Source organism: Corvus kubaryi, unplaced genomic scaffold, assembly GCF_017639235.1.
Source record: "Corvus kubaryi isolate FWS band 111438036 unplaced genomic scaffold, C.kubaryi_AGA036_p1.0 37302, whole genome shotgun sequence".
In the NCBI taxonomy this organism is placed as follows: domain Eukaryota; kingdom Metazoa; phylum Chordata; class Aves; order Passeriformes; family Corvidae; genus Corvus; species Corvus kubaryi.
In genome coordinates this window covers 4665392-4682553 of record NW_024581095.1, presented here as the reverse complement: position 1 = coordinate 4682553, position 17162 = coordinate 4665392, and the positions used below count along the sequence as shown (strand labels likewise).

Sequence of the window (17162 nt, the reverse complement as noted above, 5' to 3'; positions counted from 1 at the left end):
TTCGGAATCTCTAAAATTTAGAAAGACTGTTCACATCTTCAAAATATTTCTAAGGCAAAAGTTTTTCTCCGTGAAAAGTTTATGTAGCTGTGTCTATGTCTTCAAATGCAGCATTGGGAAAATGCTAATTTTTAGTGCAGCTTGCATAAATACCTAGCACATTCTCACTGCTCTTAATGAGCCTTGGTGACTCATTTATGGGACTGTAAAGTTATGGATGAATGTTGGATTCGAATCATGGTTTTGCAAGCTGTTTGGATGGACAGCTGCAAGAAACTATGCTGGTTTCCTTCCTTTGTACTTTGCAAGTCAGCCACACTCGTTATCTGAAACATCAGTTCACCTTAGAATGAAATCCTGTTGATATTTGTTCCTTGGGAAACACTGGGTTGCATTCATCTTTGGACTCTGTTGGCTTCTGTGGTTTGGCAGAGGCCACAACCCAACCTCTGTCAAATTCTCTGACAGAGGGAGTAGATGATGTTTGAAACCATTTTATCTCAAGCATCACGTGCTCAAACACAGTCATTCCATCTTCCTTCAGGTAACCATGGTGTGCCCAGTCTTCATACAAGACCCATCCTCTTGCTTTGAGTCAGATTGCTCCTTCCACCCACATGCTGAATCTGCATCTTTAAATAAAATTAGATCGAGCTCAGTGGCCAATGTTTTTATTCAAGGCTTTGTCTCGTTCTTGTTTCACTGAAAAGGTGCACTGGGACTAGGGTTACTTTATAGGAGCAAATCAAAGGGCTGTCTTCACACCCACCTAAGTTAAAGGCAAACATTCTTTGATAAGAAATGATAGCAGGAAACCAGGGTATTTCTAGATGAATTGGGTGGTGCCAGGCTTTTGTTCCATCAGCCCGGGAGGTGGCCAATAATCTTTCAACATTCCCTGTGTTTATTAGCATCATGCACAGGTAACTTCCATGCTGAGATGTCCACACACACTCTGGCCTTAACTCGTTTGTTTTCTGCCTTGAAAGCCACTAATGAAGCTCTCAAGAGTTCTGAAGAAAAGGAGCGGTATTTTTACAGCATGATGTTTTGAATTATCAGGATGGGGTGGCCATCTGCTGTCCCAAGAAACAAATTAGGTCGTGGGGCCTCAGATTTTATGACAAAGAAGAGTCATAAAGAGAAATTGCTGAAACAAGATGGATGTGTGAACAGTGAGTACATTCTTAACGGAATTAAACACAATTTAACTGCATCCATTAAGAATGTTGGATAACTGTGAACATGTGCTCAGCCTTAGTATACTATTCCTTTTTCACTCAGAATGTGAAAGAAAAAGAACACATAACATTACAAAACGTGTAATGATTGTAGTATCTCTGTCAGGCCTACTCATTTTGCTTTGTACCTTACAGAAATTTTGGATGGATGAACTGTTCTCGTTGTCTGGTGTTTCAGAGATGGCCCAAAAAAAAATTCTTTGTGTATTGCAAAGCTTTTCACTTCTGAAAGGCCGACTGAACCTTGAAAAACAACCTTGAAGTTATTATTTCATGGATATATTTTCTTGCTTTAATCATATTATTAGAAGGAAAGGGAAGATAGAATTTATGGCTTCCAATTTCATAAATACTTGAACAGAGATAAGCTTGGTTTCCAGCTCCTTCCTCAGTAGAGTATCACATTTTATATCCTACTTTTAATTTTCACTTCAAGATGACTATTTTAAAATACCTGCTTTATCTCATATATTGCAAGTGGTGCCAGAGACATGTATTTACTGAGACTGAAGATACAGTCTTGATGGTCTGGAATGCTCCAAAATTCCACATGCCTGAAAAGAAAATTTCTTCTCTAATCAACACAAAAAGAAATTGTTAAAGCATGATTTGATTTTATGAAATATATTTGCAGAATAGGTGTTTGTTCATGTATAGATAGAAGAAGGTCATCCCCCTAGTTTCCTGCCAAATTGCATCGAGATGCATGTTTCCAAGGATGCCATGCAATTTATTTCTTAGGGTTTTGTGCAGAAGGTACAAAAGTTTCCTCCTGTTTTGATATGTTTGACCACTCTGAAAAGCAGCTGCATGAAGAAAGGTCAGCGTTGGTCATCATTTGGTCATTTTCCATACAGGGTCAACTTGCAGATAAATTTACACAGGGTTCATTAGCTGCTCTGGTTTCAAGCCAGCAACCCAACAAGACTGTCTTAGCCCCAGAAGAACTGTTCCAATAATGAAAACGGGCAGAAATGTCAGTGAGACTTAGCACCCAGCATATTTTGGCTAAGGGGAAGGACTGCTTTGCCGTGAACTGCTCTTCTTGCCACACTGATCTTTGCAAGTCACTTAGCACTGTTTCTCCAGATTCCTGTAATGTTGTCTGTCCAGTCTCCTAGGACCTCAGCCAGGAGAAAATTATTTTGGGAGCCTGGTGAGAGCAAATGCTGCTGTTTCAGATCTTTGCAACAGGTGTTTCTCTCTCTTCCTTGAGAGACCTATTGCACAGGAGTTTTGGGCACTACAACGGAGGAAAGTTGTTCATGAGCTGGCACGTGCCAGCTGTCTTCACCAGCTCTTGCAGCGTAATGTTGCAGAAGTAATTTTCAATGAAACAACTGTGGAAATTGAGGCATTAAAACCAGGAGCTGACTGCAATGAACGAAATGACCCCATTTTGCTTTGTTTTCACCTGAAGAATATTGAGTATCCACATCCTCAGATGCCCTAAATCTGGGGCTTCAAACTTCTTCTGCTGTTGCCATCTGGGAGAGAAAGAGCTAAAGTCTTGAAGTCAGGGGAGCTCTTGAGGATAAAAGTTCTGAAACCATTGGAGCTGGTGTCCCTGTTAAGGCCAGTGGCATTGGGTGACAAACAGTGCTGAGTTTTGTAAATTAAAATGTTCTCCTGTTGCTTTTCATGGAGGATAATTCCAGGTGGCAGAGGGGTTACAGTGTCTTGACGAAGCTCTATTAGGTTTGAGTTCAGTCTTACCTCTGAAATCAGCAATATGAGGAAAAGTAGTGACAGCTCATGCTAGAACTCTCATTGTTACTGTCATTAAATATAGATATAAAGCTCAGAGATAGGCTAAAAAGAGGTTTAGAGGTTTCAAACATAAGCATTAAAACTGGTAAGTAGGATTATAACTGTTTTTCAACCATACTTTCTCATATTCACAAACATACTCCATTTGATACTCAGTCCTCTTGTGGTAAGAAAATTAAGAAGGAAGATCAATCCTTCTTTCTTATATCTTATCCAAATCAGGTTATTTGTTACTAGAATGGCAAAAATTTTGAACTCAGAGACAAAGAATGTGACAATATTTGGTAAAATATTGTTATATTTTTAAACAACAACCACCAAATAATTTATGGAGGGAAACAAACAAACAAAAAAGGAAAAATGGATAGAAGCTTTGTATTAAATATATCATTTTTCCTTAAATTTGCTGCCTGCTCTCTTCCTTGTTTACAAGTGCTAGTAATAAGTATGGCAAAGAAATGCATATTTAACAGAAAGCAGATGTTGCTGATTAAAGTTAGATAAAAACAACAACAACAACAAAATAAAAAGCAAAATAACTCCTTCAGTAACCTTCAGGTGACAAGAACTTCTGGTGAGAGATTTAAACTGTGAAGATCCACGTGACTGCTTTGGGTTGACACGCTCTCACAATCAGAGAATCTTTCCACACAGCCAAATCCAACACAGCCAAAAAATTAAATGGGAAAGTGATATGTGGAATTTTAACAGGGACTGCTGGAACTTGGAACTGACTGACTCCTGACAGACAGCTGAGGTATGGTGGGTAACTCATGTGAAAAAATGTTCCCAGAGTGATGCTGTAATCAAGACAGCAAATATGGTCTTTGCATCCAATAGGCACGGGGAGGTGGGATTAGGACTGTAAAACAAGAGTAACACCAGAGCACTGTTCCTAATCCTATAGCCCAGTGGATTTTGGAAGATCTGAGTGGGTGCAGGAAAGAGTTTCAGGAACTGCTTGAGGCTGGGAAAAATATGAATTACAGTGAGAAACTTTAAGGAGCTAAATCTACTTACTTCATCCAGAAACATTAAGAGCTGACGTAATTATAACATGCAAGTACCTACATGGGGAAGAGATTTCTGATACAAAGTGGTCTTAAGCCAGTAAATGGGAGAATGCAAGGCAACACTTGAAAGCTGAAGCTTCCCAGATTTAGACAAGTAATAAAGGGATTTCTTTTTGTTGTTGTTGTTTGGTTTGGTTTGGTTTGGTATGTGATTTATCATTGGATTTTTTTTTTCTTTGTTTTTTTTTTCCTTTTTGGAGAGCATAATTAACTATTAGAATAACTTACCTTAGAGGCATGGGGAATTCTCCAGTCTTTAAATCAAGATCAGTATCTTTTAAAATAAGATACAGTATAGCTGACATAGAAGTTATATACCTCATGCAGAAATGGCTGGGTGAGGCTCTTGGCAAGGCAAGAGGATCCTGGAGATCTGTTTGGAGCTTGCTAAAAATTTTAATGTCTGCATGCAGTCAGCATATATCACCTACTCTATAGTACAGGTCTCTAAGAAGCTGATGATTGGCTTTTTCTCTTTATAGGGTACTAATACAAACCTAAGAGCATTTTGAAAGCATCAACCCTTGGATCACACTCTAAATAAATGCAGTGCTTAGTTTGAACATTTGGAGTTACCTCATCTTGAAAAGAATTGCTAAAGGCAAGTTAATGTAGTTAAGCTAGGCTAAGTTAACCTAGGAGGAGCCTCACGAGGCACTTCTCTGAGTTACCTGTGAACGACACACAAGGATCAAAAGGACCAAGTGGACCAACTCCTGGTTCCTATTGCTGTGGATATGCGACAGAATTGAGGAGAACTGGCTCAGTCCACTTGTGCAATATCTGTTTTGTCTGCGTCCAAGCGTTCCCTCTCAAGCATCATCTTCCTTACTGAATAGCTTTTCAGAGAGTGATGCTCTTACTGATTAATATTTGAGACATGTCTTGAGGTCCAGAATGTGAAAAGTGCAGAGACCAGAGGAACTACTGCTGGGCAGTACCTCACCTTGACTACCTGCTTGTGAGACACTGTGTAAATGGGAAGGGAAATTTTGTCACACCAGGCGAAGAAGTAATAAAACAGCAAGTTCTTTCACAGAGCAGTTTTATTTCTAAAGCTGACAGGTCTTGGCATTGACTGAAGAGGTGGTGGTGCTCATAATTTAAAGGATGCTGACACAGGCATTCTCAGGGGCTGGAAGCCTACTTGGTCCTGCAGACAGGTGTGAGTGAAGCAGAAGGGAGGTAGGAGGGTTTTCTCCTGTTTTCTCTTGAGGATGTCATGTGTTTGTGTCATCTTTGATCTCTGTATTTGATAGTCACCACATCAGCATCTGCTGCCAAAATCACAAAGAGCACAGATTTTTTGTGACCCAGCAAGAAAGGGAGGCTTATGCCTGATCTTTTTGTGACTCACTTTACACTTCCAGCTACAAAAACAAATGCTCTGTTTATTTGAAAACCAGGCTCTAGGCAACGGTGTTAACCAGTGCTGACAGGACATGGTGTTTCTATTTCTTGTGGATTTGCATATGTGTGGGGTTTGAACACCTGTGGGCCCTAAAAGGTGTTTCAGTGGTGGTCATGTTACCATGTGGCTCCCAACAGTTGTCAGCCCTGGGAGAAAGAGCAGCAGATTCATCAGGAAACAGTGCTGGCACTGACTGATGCCAGAACAACTGGATTCTGAGCAAGTCAGGTGAAAGGAAAAGAGAAGTAGCTTAATTCTTGGTTATTAAATTTGACTGGATTATGAGCAGTCTTCTTTTTTTTTTTTTTTTTTTTTTTTTTTTTTTGATGCTTTCCATGACAGCCTGTCAAGATTTTGGGAGGCAGATGAGCAGAAACACATGCACACATCCAACTATCCTTATGGGTGCCAGGCTGTGCTTCTTCTCCTCTGCAGCATGAAGCAACAGGATGAGAGCAGGTCAGTGTATAACCACATTCCCCAGCTGAGCTTTTACTGCTCACCCTGCTGAGCCTGATGAAAAGTGTGCTGTCTCACGCTGTTTCACAGCAGCTTTTGCCTCTGCAGTAATTACATTCATGCTCTTTGCTAAATAAGTATCAGGCCCTGGTGACTCACCAATTGCTGGGATCTTTTCTGACCTCTCCTCCCCTCTACTCTGCCTTCCCTCCCTCACAGCCTACAGAGATGGGGAAAAAAAAAAAAAAACGAGCCAGCAAGTGGTATATTAATCCAATCTGAGCATCCAGTTCTGAGTGAACTTCCCCTGCCACAGCTCTGCAGCTTTAAAATCCCTGAGTGGGAAACCATTTCCCTGTGCCACGACAGCAGGACACAATAACCAGCAGAGCTTGCTCTGCCGTTTTGCACTAACTCAGCACCATGGTGCTTCTCCAGGTGCCCATTCAGGGCAGCCTTTGTGCCAGCACAGAGGCTTCTTGCATGACAGGGTTCTGCATGAGAAAGGGAGACAGAATCAGTTCCCTGGTTGGCTGTGTTTTCATTGGTGCTGTGAAGGTGCCACTTTCCCACTTCACTGCACCAAACAGCAACTGGCATGTGCACTACAGGCAAAATTTATCTAATGGTTAAACATGCTCTGGCATGGGAAGCATACAGTGATTCACCAACCCCGCTGCTAAACCTGCCCCTAAGCCTGTCCATGTCTGTCTTTTTCCCAGCGCACGCTGGGTTTCTGACATGCTTCCCTCCTTCTGTTTCTTTGGGTGACTTAGTGTCAGCCCCTAGAGCCTGTGATTAAGAGCATTTTCCTCTCCCAACAGGTGCTGACACGGTTGCAGGGGTTGCCTCCTGGGAAGCTTCAGGGCAGCACGCAGCGGTGAGGGAAAAGCATTTTTCCACCAAAGACGCAAAGCCAGCTCTTATTGTGCAACAGGAGAGGGCTACAGCTCCACTTAGCTCAAACTATGGGTCTCAGCCCTTCTCCTGATGCAGCCAGGGAAAACTGGGAGCCGGGGAGGCAACTGCTTCCCCACGTCCCCTCTGGCTGCGCACACACCTAACTTGGCTGCGATTGCTGCTTTTGAGTGCTGGCACTGCTCCTCCTCCTGGTAGGAATCCAAGCGTACGCTGCTCGCTGAAGCCATCCCTTCGCTCCCAGCTCCTATTCCCAGCTCAGGTGCTCCTGCTTGGGCGTTTCACCAGCCCACCAGGAGGTGGGAGGAAGATGATGGTGAGGAAGCTGAGTTACACTGGCTCCATGGAAAGCCCTGCTGAGGGTGCTCTGCAGAAGGCAGGTAGGGGCTCAAGTGCCTTGGAGCGCATTTAATGCTTCAAGGCGTGAAGGATAACCAAACATCCCATTGAATTCTCTTGGGAGAGGGAAGGAGCATCTGCAGCCCTGAGGGGTTGTGTTTTGGGATCACACAAAGTGCACAAAGCTGTGCAGCAGCCTTCTGCCGTGGGAGGAACTGACCCTGTGTTTGTGCTGTGGGTCAGCTGGCAGCTCTACCCTTGTTCTCCATTTTCAGAGATTTCCCTTCACAACAGGGTAGCTCAATGAACTTGAAGCAATGCTCACCCAACCATCGAGAGCAACTTTCAGTGGGTTTGCCACCCCAACTGCTCGTGTGCAAGAAGAGCACTTGGTACAGCTGGGGGCTCGCTGCTGAGAATCAGCAAAGCTATGACCAGAGGGCTCAGGACAGCAAGGAAACAGCTCTGCAGCCTTCCAGATGTGATCCTTCTCCCTCTGCCTCAGGGCAGCACCCAGACATTCCCAAAGCACTGGATAGCTTTTAGTGCTGTTTAAATCACTTTCAAAATGAATGCAGTGAAGGAAATGAGGCTGCTACTACTAAATGTTTTGAAAACTTTCTCTTTTTTTCTTTATCTGAGGTGCGTGCAGCAGCAGAACGATGTCCCCGTGCTGTCTGATGCCCTTCACCATCACGTGCTTGTGGATGTAGTCTGGGTCTTCAACTGTTTTCAAAGACAGCTACTGAATCAGGAGGACTGAAGGTGAGAAGGTTTAAGGTGAAAAAAACAGGATAAATTTATCACCAATTTTCAGAAAGATCAAGACCCTCCTCCCCCTCCAAAAAACCCCAAACCAAATCAACTTGCTTTACAGGACACTACTCTGTTTCATGACTAATGCTAAAATTCAAGGTCTGTGGTCATGCAGGGTTTGAGTCCTGTCAAGGCCAAACTCTTGTCAAACACAAAACCTTCCAACACCCCTGATCAAAGCTGTACTGGTGTCCCAGTCAGTCCCAGCCAGTGCAAACTGGTGCTTGCGTTGGTGGCTTGTTTGGTTTCTTCTTTGATTTCTGAATCTTTGCTTAAAACTTCCATGTCTCCCACTTGGATGTTCAGAGCAGCCCTGTGAGATGATGGGGAAAAAAAAAACCCAAGTGTTGAAATGGCACAGTGACACTTCTCAGAGTGTTTCTGGCTTTGACGGGCAGCATGTGCACCCCTGGTGTGATCACAAGTGGGGCAGTTTCACGTGTCTGTGGGTGTGGGTGAAGTGCAAATTGTGGCTTCCTGTTCACCCCCAGGGTCACTGAGATTTTTTTCACTGCAAAAACTGTTTGCTGTCCTCGAAATGAAAGTGGATGCCTGCTACCTGTTTCTCACAGGGCTCAGTGTGTTTAATATAAACAAAAGTAGTCATGTTCATTCTTCAGACAGTGGCAGAACTGCTAATGATGCACTGGGGATCGGGTAACTTTGAGCTGTTTTCTCTGCTGTGGTTCAGTCCCGTGATCTTTCTCTGAGCTTTAGCAGAGGTTGTGGCAGACTCAAGTTTGTCATCCTGACAGTGTTACAGGAAATAAAGAGAGAAAAACTACAGAGAGATGGGGTAGCTGGTGACGTCTTTGGATTTGTAAATCTCTAAATATTTTAAAAAAACCCCAATCTGTTTCTAATTCTTTCAGAACTCTCAGCTGGATGCACTCACTATTTGAACTAATATAAATGCCAACTTGGCAAAATGAAGAATGATATAAATCTGTAGAGATGACCTAAGCAATACAATTTAAATGAAAACCTACCCTTTCCTTCTTTTTCTTTTTTTTTTTTTTTTTCTGATCAGTTATTTGCTGCCCACTTGGATGTACAACATTTGATGCAAATAACTTTTGACAGAACTGGCAAAAAGAACAATGAATCTTTCCAACTCCAGATGCCAGAGAGCCTGATCCAGTGCTTAGTGAAGTCATTTGGAGTCTTTAGGTTGACTTCAAGAGACGTTGGAGAATCATCTTAATGTTCATTTTCTCTTAAGTAGCATTCGTGGGCAGTGCAAAATATCACTGGGTGGGTTCAAAAGATACTCTAGAACTATGTAAATATTTCTGTTATTAATTGTGTTTTCTCTCTTTCCTTCCCACACCTTCTTTCTTGTTGTCCAAAACTGTAGTTTCCCAGTAATAACATTTATGATATTGGATGAAGCTGAGGGAAGGATTTGTGAGTGGATGAAGTTTCATCAGGAAGATAAAATGTTTCCTTTGATAATTCCATGATAAAACTCTTCAGGTTTACAGGAAGATTTTGTTACAGGAAATAAAGTGGGGTTTTGAACTTCTAAGAAAGTGAGGCTAGATTTGCCAAATGTAATTTTTTATTTCCTGGAATTTAACAAAATGTTTATTAGGTAAAGAATGTTTTTTGGCAAGAATTCATTTCAAGGAAAGATTTTTTTTTTTTTAATTTGTTTTTTTTAATTTGGATCAAGCTGATCTTTGGTTTTCTGCTCTTTTTTACTTTGGACACTGAACTAGAAAGGAAACTCTTAATGGAACGCAATTTTTTAATGCTCTTTGAGCAGAGGAAAATGAATTTTGGGGGGAAAAAAAACCCCAAACTTTTAAAAAATAGCTTGGTCCTCAATATAATTTTTAAAAATAAAACATAATTTTTTAAATACTTCAGTCTAGGGATGAATTACTTTGACAGACAACCAAATTGGTTCTTGGAAGTTTTATATGAGAGTGCCTCATGGGATTTGTGCCTGGGTTGCTCCATCCTTCCATTTTTCTCTTCTTGGCTGAGCTGTGCATCCCATTGTGCTCCACAGACCCCATCACTTTCAGGCCACCTTTTCACTTTTTTATACAGGCATCTTTTCCTCTAGGAATGTTTTTGACCTCATTTCTGTGAAATTCTGGCTCTCTTTGTTGGGTGCAGAAGCAGAAATGACCACGTGGCCAGCTGACCTCAGGAAGGACTGGAAAAGGATGGAAACCTGCTGGAATGATCGGGCACCAAATGCATCCCATCCTTGAAACAATTCAAAATCATCAATATATTTATTAAAATGGAGGCTGACTTGAGTGTCCTTCTCATAAAAGGAAACAAAAGGCTAAATTAACATGTGAATTATGCTCAAGGTATTTGCCTTCCACACTGTGCTCGGACAAGATACGAGGTTAGTTCAGAAGCTGGGTTTGGTATTTCACTTCCAAGTGCTACCAAGCCTCACTGTGTTTTGCTTGAGGTCTGACATATATAGGTTTTGCAGGCATGATTTTAGGACAGTTTGCCAGTTCTCAGGGAAGACTTGCGCCTCCAAATAAAAGTCGAACGTAGGTGAGGACATTTTGCTTCTCTCAAACAAGCAGTACTTGACGTGTTATGATGACTTTAACATCTGTTTTTACAGCAGAATGTTGATGGCAACAAGAGAAAAATTATGGTCCATGACCTGCTGAGTATTCTGGAGTTTTGTCAGTCTCAAAATTATCCTTTATTTACTTATTTATGCCTAATTGCAGAAGAATTTTATACTAAGGTTATTATTTTTTTTTTTTTTACCTGAAAAGTCTGGCTTTTAAAGCTCAGTTAGCCACAAGTCAGAGTCTTTCATCTTTAAATTTACAGATGGCTTTTTATGTTCAGATTAGCTCTGAAGCTGGTTTTTGTTTTCTTTTGGTTTGGTTTGGATGGTTTTTTTTCCTTTTACTCTAATTTTCTGGATGATTCAGAATCCTGGTGCCTACATGAATTTTTTGTCTTGAGCTCAGTGTTAGAGGGAAGACAAATTTCTAAACATTGTGAAATTACACATTAATGAAGAATACTGATCATGTCACCTTTTCTTATGAGGAAAATGGAAAAGAAAAATCAGTTCTGTAACACTGACATTTTTTGTGTCTTCCTGGGAGTCCAAAAGCTGTAAAATGGGTCACTGAAAAATGCATACTGTATATCAGAGAAGCAGAGAAGGGGTTTACTACCAGCTCCATGGGAAGTCATACCCCAGCAATGCTGAAGAACTGGATTAGGCCGTACCCCGTAAAGATTTCTTTTCCCTCAGAAGAAAGTTTTCCCCACAGAATAATATTCTGTGTTCAAAACACCAGTTAACTTTTAAGTAGAAACAGGAAAAATGATATTTTTTCTTCCTAATCATGTGGCCTGAAAAAAGAGGGGGAGGAGGTGGAAGAGAGTCCTCTTTGTGTATTTAATATTTGCAGGGTTTTCATGGGATTTGGGAATGAACTGAAGCCTGGAGGCTCTAACTGTGCTTCACACTGTGATTAGAATTAGGTGGGAGAGGATCATCTCTTCAGCATGAAGAATGGAGATGAAAGCAAGTATGTTTTCATTTTTTCCTTGCAACATATTTTTTGCTAACCAAATCACTCCCTATCTTCATTTTAAGAAATGTAAATATATCTATGAAAATATCTTCTGTTTAAAAAAAAAAAAAAAAAAAAAGCTGTCTCCCATCAGGGAAACTATTCAGAAGAAGTTTGACTAGTTCTATTTATAGCGTGGTTAAATTCTTTGAGATAAATTTCAAATTGACCTAGTCAGAAGGAGAGAGGCTCTCAGCTCATTCCTGAGCCACATTTTGCTGTTCATTGATAACATTTATAAAATTCATAGTTTCATTAGTAAATAAGGTACTAAATGAAGCAGTTCCTAAAAGCCTGAAATAAATGCATGTATTAATTCTGGTAATGGTTTACACCTAAAAATATTTTATGATGCTTATTGTTTCTTGTAGCAAACCCTCATATAGGCAAACAAACAAACAAAAAAACAACTATCTTATGTATTTTAGTTTTATTCCAAGCTGATATTGGAATTTCAGGCAATTTTATATATTTAAGTATATTTATATAAACATATATGTACATGTGTGTGGTTTTTTTTAAAAAAATATTAATCTAATAGAAAATGGTGGCAAGATATCAGCCTAAATGTGAGATTTTGGAATAGCAAGCCAGGTGTTTCTGTATATTTCTATCCATAGCCATGTATAAGAGATTGATTGCAGCGAGGAAACACATTGTACTTTCAATTTTACAGGGCTTATGTAAAATATGAGTGAAAAGGGATTTTTAAAGTTATGAAAGCTATTTTGCCTGCATCTTATCAAAGCAAAGGGAATGGTAACATCCAAAGAAACATGTGTAAATGCTTCCACAACATTCATTTCAATTGTCATGCAATGAAATAACTCTTCCACAACAGCATTTGCTGTCCATGCCAACGTACTGCAATTCAAGGGAAAAGATTTATAATCCCTCAGGTATTCTGTTTTAACTAAGTGCTATGCAGAGCTCATTTTATGGCCTAATATTCTGAGTTAAACTTGGATAAGCACCTTTTCTTTGCTTTCCTCTTTAGTATTACGGGCTCGACACTCAGCTTGTTTGGTTCAGGCCTCTTCAGACCCAGCACCTGGCTCAGAGCCATTCCCCAGTGCAAACCAGAATAGCAACAGGGCTGCTTTATCTGGTGCCAGCTGGAAGGACTCCTGCAGGACAGCACTGGCTTCTCAACATGCAGCTCATCCAGCCACGGCTCCACTTCCTTCAGGGTCTCCTCTTCTCCCGGGGCAGCTCCTCTTCTCCTCCCCGTGCTCACCAGCATGGCAGAAAGTGACAATTCAGGCAGCTGTGAACCCAGGTGTCACCTCCAGTGTGCTTCAAAGGGGTGTTGGTGCCAGGTATTGATCAGGCACTGGGTTTCCCATGGTGTGCACTGCAAAAATTCCCTCTCTCCTGGAGGCAGAGGCCAGGGAGCGCAACTGCTCGTGGCACGCAGGAGAATTGTGCTCTTATCTCAGCATCGCGGAGCCTCAGTTTCCATTTTGCTCTTCATTGCAGCGAGTTGCTGCTGCTTCTGCTGCTGCTAATCTTTTAATGAAACACCAAGGTTCATAATTCCTCAGGCAATGTGGAAGCTGAGCAAGGTGCAGATCAGATCTTACAGACGTGTTTCTTTTTGAATGCTGTGGGCCCCTGAACAATTTTAAACATCATGTGGTGTTATACCTTTTTTTTTTTTTTTTCCCCTGGATGAATTTAATTTAATTTTTGTGTGCACTTTTGTGAAAATCCCAACGCTGTAAAATTTTGGCTGAAGTCTTCAGAGTTGAAGATATTAGTGGGGTGCCTCGCAGGAACTGCAGTAGGGCCAGAGTACGCAGTTAAACTGCATCTCTGAAAACAGACACTCTTTGATTTAGCTTTCTTTCCTTCTGTGTAAATCTTAGGTGCAAACAGGCACCTTCCTAGTGAGATCAGTGAAGTTAGGTCAGTTTCCAGCTTTAGGCCCATCTGACAACTTGCTCCCTACTCTTTTCCAGTTCTGTGAGGACAGTTAATTTCTTCTAACAGGAACCTGAGCCTAACAGCAAGGAGCAAATAATTTGGTTGTTTATTTGCTGAATGAAAGGCTTTGGGCAGTAACTTAGCAATCAAATTTCTCTGCAGCAATAGTTTCACCTCTTACTCCTCTCGAGTGGAGCAGTTACCCACATGTTGTTTTTCTGATCTAAACTTTAATGAGAATGTCTGACTTCAGCAATGAATCAGTACTTACCAGTGGGTCCACAAGGCTTTTTCATTGTATTTTTTCATGCATTCCTATTATAATGTTGCAAATTATGGGTTGCTTAAATATGTTGTGACTTGTTGTGATGTCCCAGTAGTCTCTGTTCCACAGCATAATTATGAAGGCACCAGAAAACTACATGGCCAGGAATGTCAGAGGGCCTTCCCAGGCTTAATTGTGCTTGCATCCTCCTGGTTATGCTTGGCAAAGGGCAAACAAGTACACCAGCACAGTCCTTATCACTTCTCTTTTCTGCAATTCCTTTGTTTTCCTGTGCACCCATTCCTCCTTCTTGTTTTCTCTTTCACTGACCACATACACCATCCCTGCAATTTTTACTGGCTGCAGAGAGAAAATCATATGGTTCCGATTTTGGCAAAATATTGCTCTACTTAAAAGCATTCTGAAAATGCTAGATGGGGGAGGGATGGATGCGAAATCCAAATGGCATTTTGAAAAACTTAAGTAATTTGTGTCAGTGAAACAGCTGGGCAGGTCAATAATGGTAAAGCAAAAAGCTGCTGTTGGAAGGAGTGAAATATCAGAATAATTTTTGCCATTTTTTCGTTAGTTTCTACTATGCTGATAAAGAAGATGGGTTAGTACACAATGACAATTCAGCATTTCTGGGTATAACAGGTCTTTTGCTTTCTTTTGACCCTACTGTGAGGCTGAAATTACATTTCAGTGTGGGAAGGACACATTTATAGCAAAACAAGCACCATAGGATGACTGTATTCTTAAAAGCAGACTGTTATGTCCACATGTAAATAGGGTCATAGCTGTCTTTACATGACGATGGACTTCATTACAGAAATAAGTTTTCTCTTTCCTTTAATGTACAGGGAAGTAGCTGGGCCAGTAATTAAAATAATTTATTTACCTGCAGAACAGGTACATCGTGCCATTAACTAGTAAACGTGTATCAGTTGCCTTGAAAATACCGTCCTGACCTCCCAAGGAGCTCTTGGAAGGGTCATAAAGACTCAGAGTTAAATGGATTTCAGTTTCAAACCCTCATCTTATGGGCAGCACCCGCTCTGTTTTTTAGAAAAGAATACAAAAACAGGTTCCAGAGCTGCAACATTCATGTGGAGCCTATTGTGACACGTAAAAATGTGTGGTTGGATTTCTAAAGATATTTTGCCCCAGCCACCCTTAGGCATTGGGTAGGAGATCTGAAGAGGTGTCTTCACATGACTACAAGTGCAGTAGGATTTCCCTGCTGGATGGTTGAACACGATGGTTGATTCATCCCAACAAGCACAGAAAAAATACTTTACAGCCAGCAGAGTGAAAGAGAAAGGACACCCAGCTCCTCCTTGGATGTTCGCTGCAGGGCATCCTGAATCTCTGGCCTTGGGTCCAGCACTGCAATTATCCGCTGTGCCTAATGCCTGAGTGGAGAGATTATTTGTCTGCAATGCTCAGATGGGCAGATCTGTCCTTTGCAGGTGCAAAACAGCCCCGAGGAAATCTAGTAATACCATTTGGGTGGTCAGGTAAACAACAGCAGCAACAGTTTCTGATTTTCTTCCACCAGGAGAAACCATGGTGACAGTGAGACCGGACCCCCCTCTTATAAAGAGGCTGGAATTCAGTTGTTCCATCTCTTTTTGGGTTGCTGATGGTGAGGTAGTTGCACCACCACCTGTGGGGAGGTTGTTATGGGGTTGCCAGCAAGGCTAGCAGGCCAGCTGCTGAAGAAGGGTTTTCCAGCAGGTGCGGACCTTTCTTAGCCTTCTTTTCAAAGAGTGTTAGGATTGCAGCTGTGCCCCAGCCACTTTGAAACCCTAGGCATCTTTTCCACTTCATTTAGAAAGAAGAAAGACTTATTTTTCTCACTCTTGCTTTAAGGTGGCTCTCACAATCTATTCCTTATTTGGTTGTGAGAGAGAAGCTGTGAAGGAGAACCTCAGGAAGTTCAAGTCCAAGCGCAAAATGCTGCACCTGGATGAGGGAAATCCCAGACGTGAGAGTGTGAGAAGAAATCATTGAGAGCAGCCCTGCGGAGAAGGACTTAGGGGTTCTTCTGGTGCATATAAAGGTGGACATGGGCCAAAGAGCTGCAGCCCCTCTGCCATGAAAACAGGCTGAGACTGTTGGGAGAAGAGAAGGCTTTGGGGAGACCTCATTGCGGCCTTCCAGTACCTGAAGGGGGCTTATAAAGAGGAGGGAGAAGGACGTTTCACCAGGTAGATAATGTCAGGACAAGGTAAAATGATTTTAAATCAAAAGAAGTTTAGATTAGATGTTAAGGAAGAGTTTTTTTACCGTGAGGGTGGTGAAGCACTGGAAGATTGCCCAGAGAAGCTGGGGATGCCCCATCCCTGGAAGTGTTCCATGTCAGTTTGGATGGGGCTCTGAGCAACCTGGTGTAGTGGAAGGTGTCCCTGCCCATGGCAAAAGATGATCTTTAGGATTGCTTCCAACCCAAACCATCCTATGATAGTGTAATTCATTCCGCTCTAACACCCATGAGCAAAGTAGATGGCAGATACACATTACCAACGTCTGGTTTTGGTCTAATTAAGCAGAATTAAGATTAAAATTTCAAACCCTCAGCCCTTTAGTGAAATTTTTACTTTTAAATGCAATGTTTATTTTTAAATTTAGATGTGGGGCCTACAAGGTGTCTGAAGAGTGGTTTGTTTTGACCTGCCTCCATGTGAGTACAAAACCTGTGCAGCAGAAAGTGAGGCCAAAGGCATCTAGGAGGCTGCAGAAACACAGCTTTAAATGATCTCTTCTTATCCTTCTGTGTTCGGGAGAAATTACTCAATGGCCTCAAAGGTATGTCAGCGTAAGTGAGTGACAAACATACCTGCAGACACCATCATTACATTTGATGGTAGTTACGCCAATGAGCATTCTCTGAAGAATGCAAAGGATTAGTGGCAGCACTGAGTGCTTCCAGAAAGACAAGTACACATCAGGGGAGCTTTCATCACAGCGCAGATTAAAGAAAGATCTCATTGCTTCTTGTTAATTGTTTTTCCACAACAAACAATGTCGTATTCAGAAGGGCTGTTGCAGTCCATTTTCCACATTTGCATGCATGCCATGATCCTGAGGAAAGCAAAACACCTCTTAAAATTAATCATCGTTTACTGATATTTCATAAAATTAAATGAAAGCGGATTAAGTGGTGGAAGGGAAGCTACTTAAAGATTTGCTGCGACTGCTATGACTGTGGAGACTAAACTGTGAGCATCATATCCCACATCTTCTTCCTTCCTGTTGAGCCATGAAATACCCTTAGCTAGTGCAAGTCAAAACCAGCTCTTTCAGCCTGTCTGAAACTTCCACTGCCATTTCAAGACTTCCAACATGACCTTTCCAGAG

At 41.6% G+C, this 17162-nt stretch overlaps 1 long non-coding RNA gene across 1 annotated transcript; it reads left to right on the top strand.

Moving 5' to 3' along the window:
* Positions 1–6781: 6781 nt before the first annotated feature.
* On the top strand, positions 6782–16097 carry LOC121664675. Its single transcript, XR_006016092.1, has 4 exons — positions 6782–7252; positions 7854–7976; positions 11444–11563; positions 15675–16097. It is a non-coding gene; the product is annotated as an uncharacterized LOC121664675 (long non-coding RNA).
* The last annotated feature ends 1065 nt before the right edge of the window (positions 16098–17162 follow it).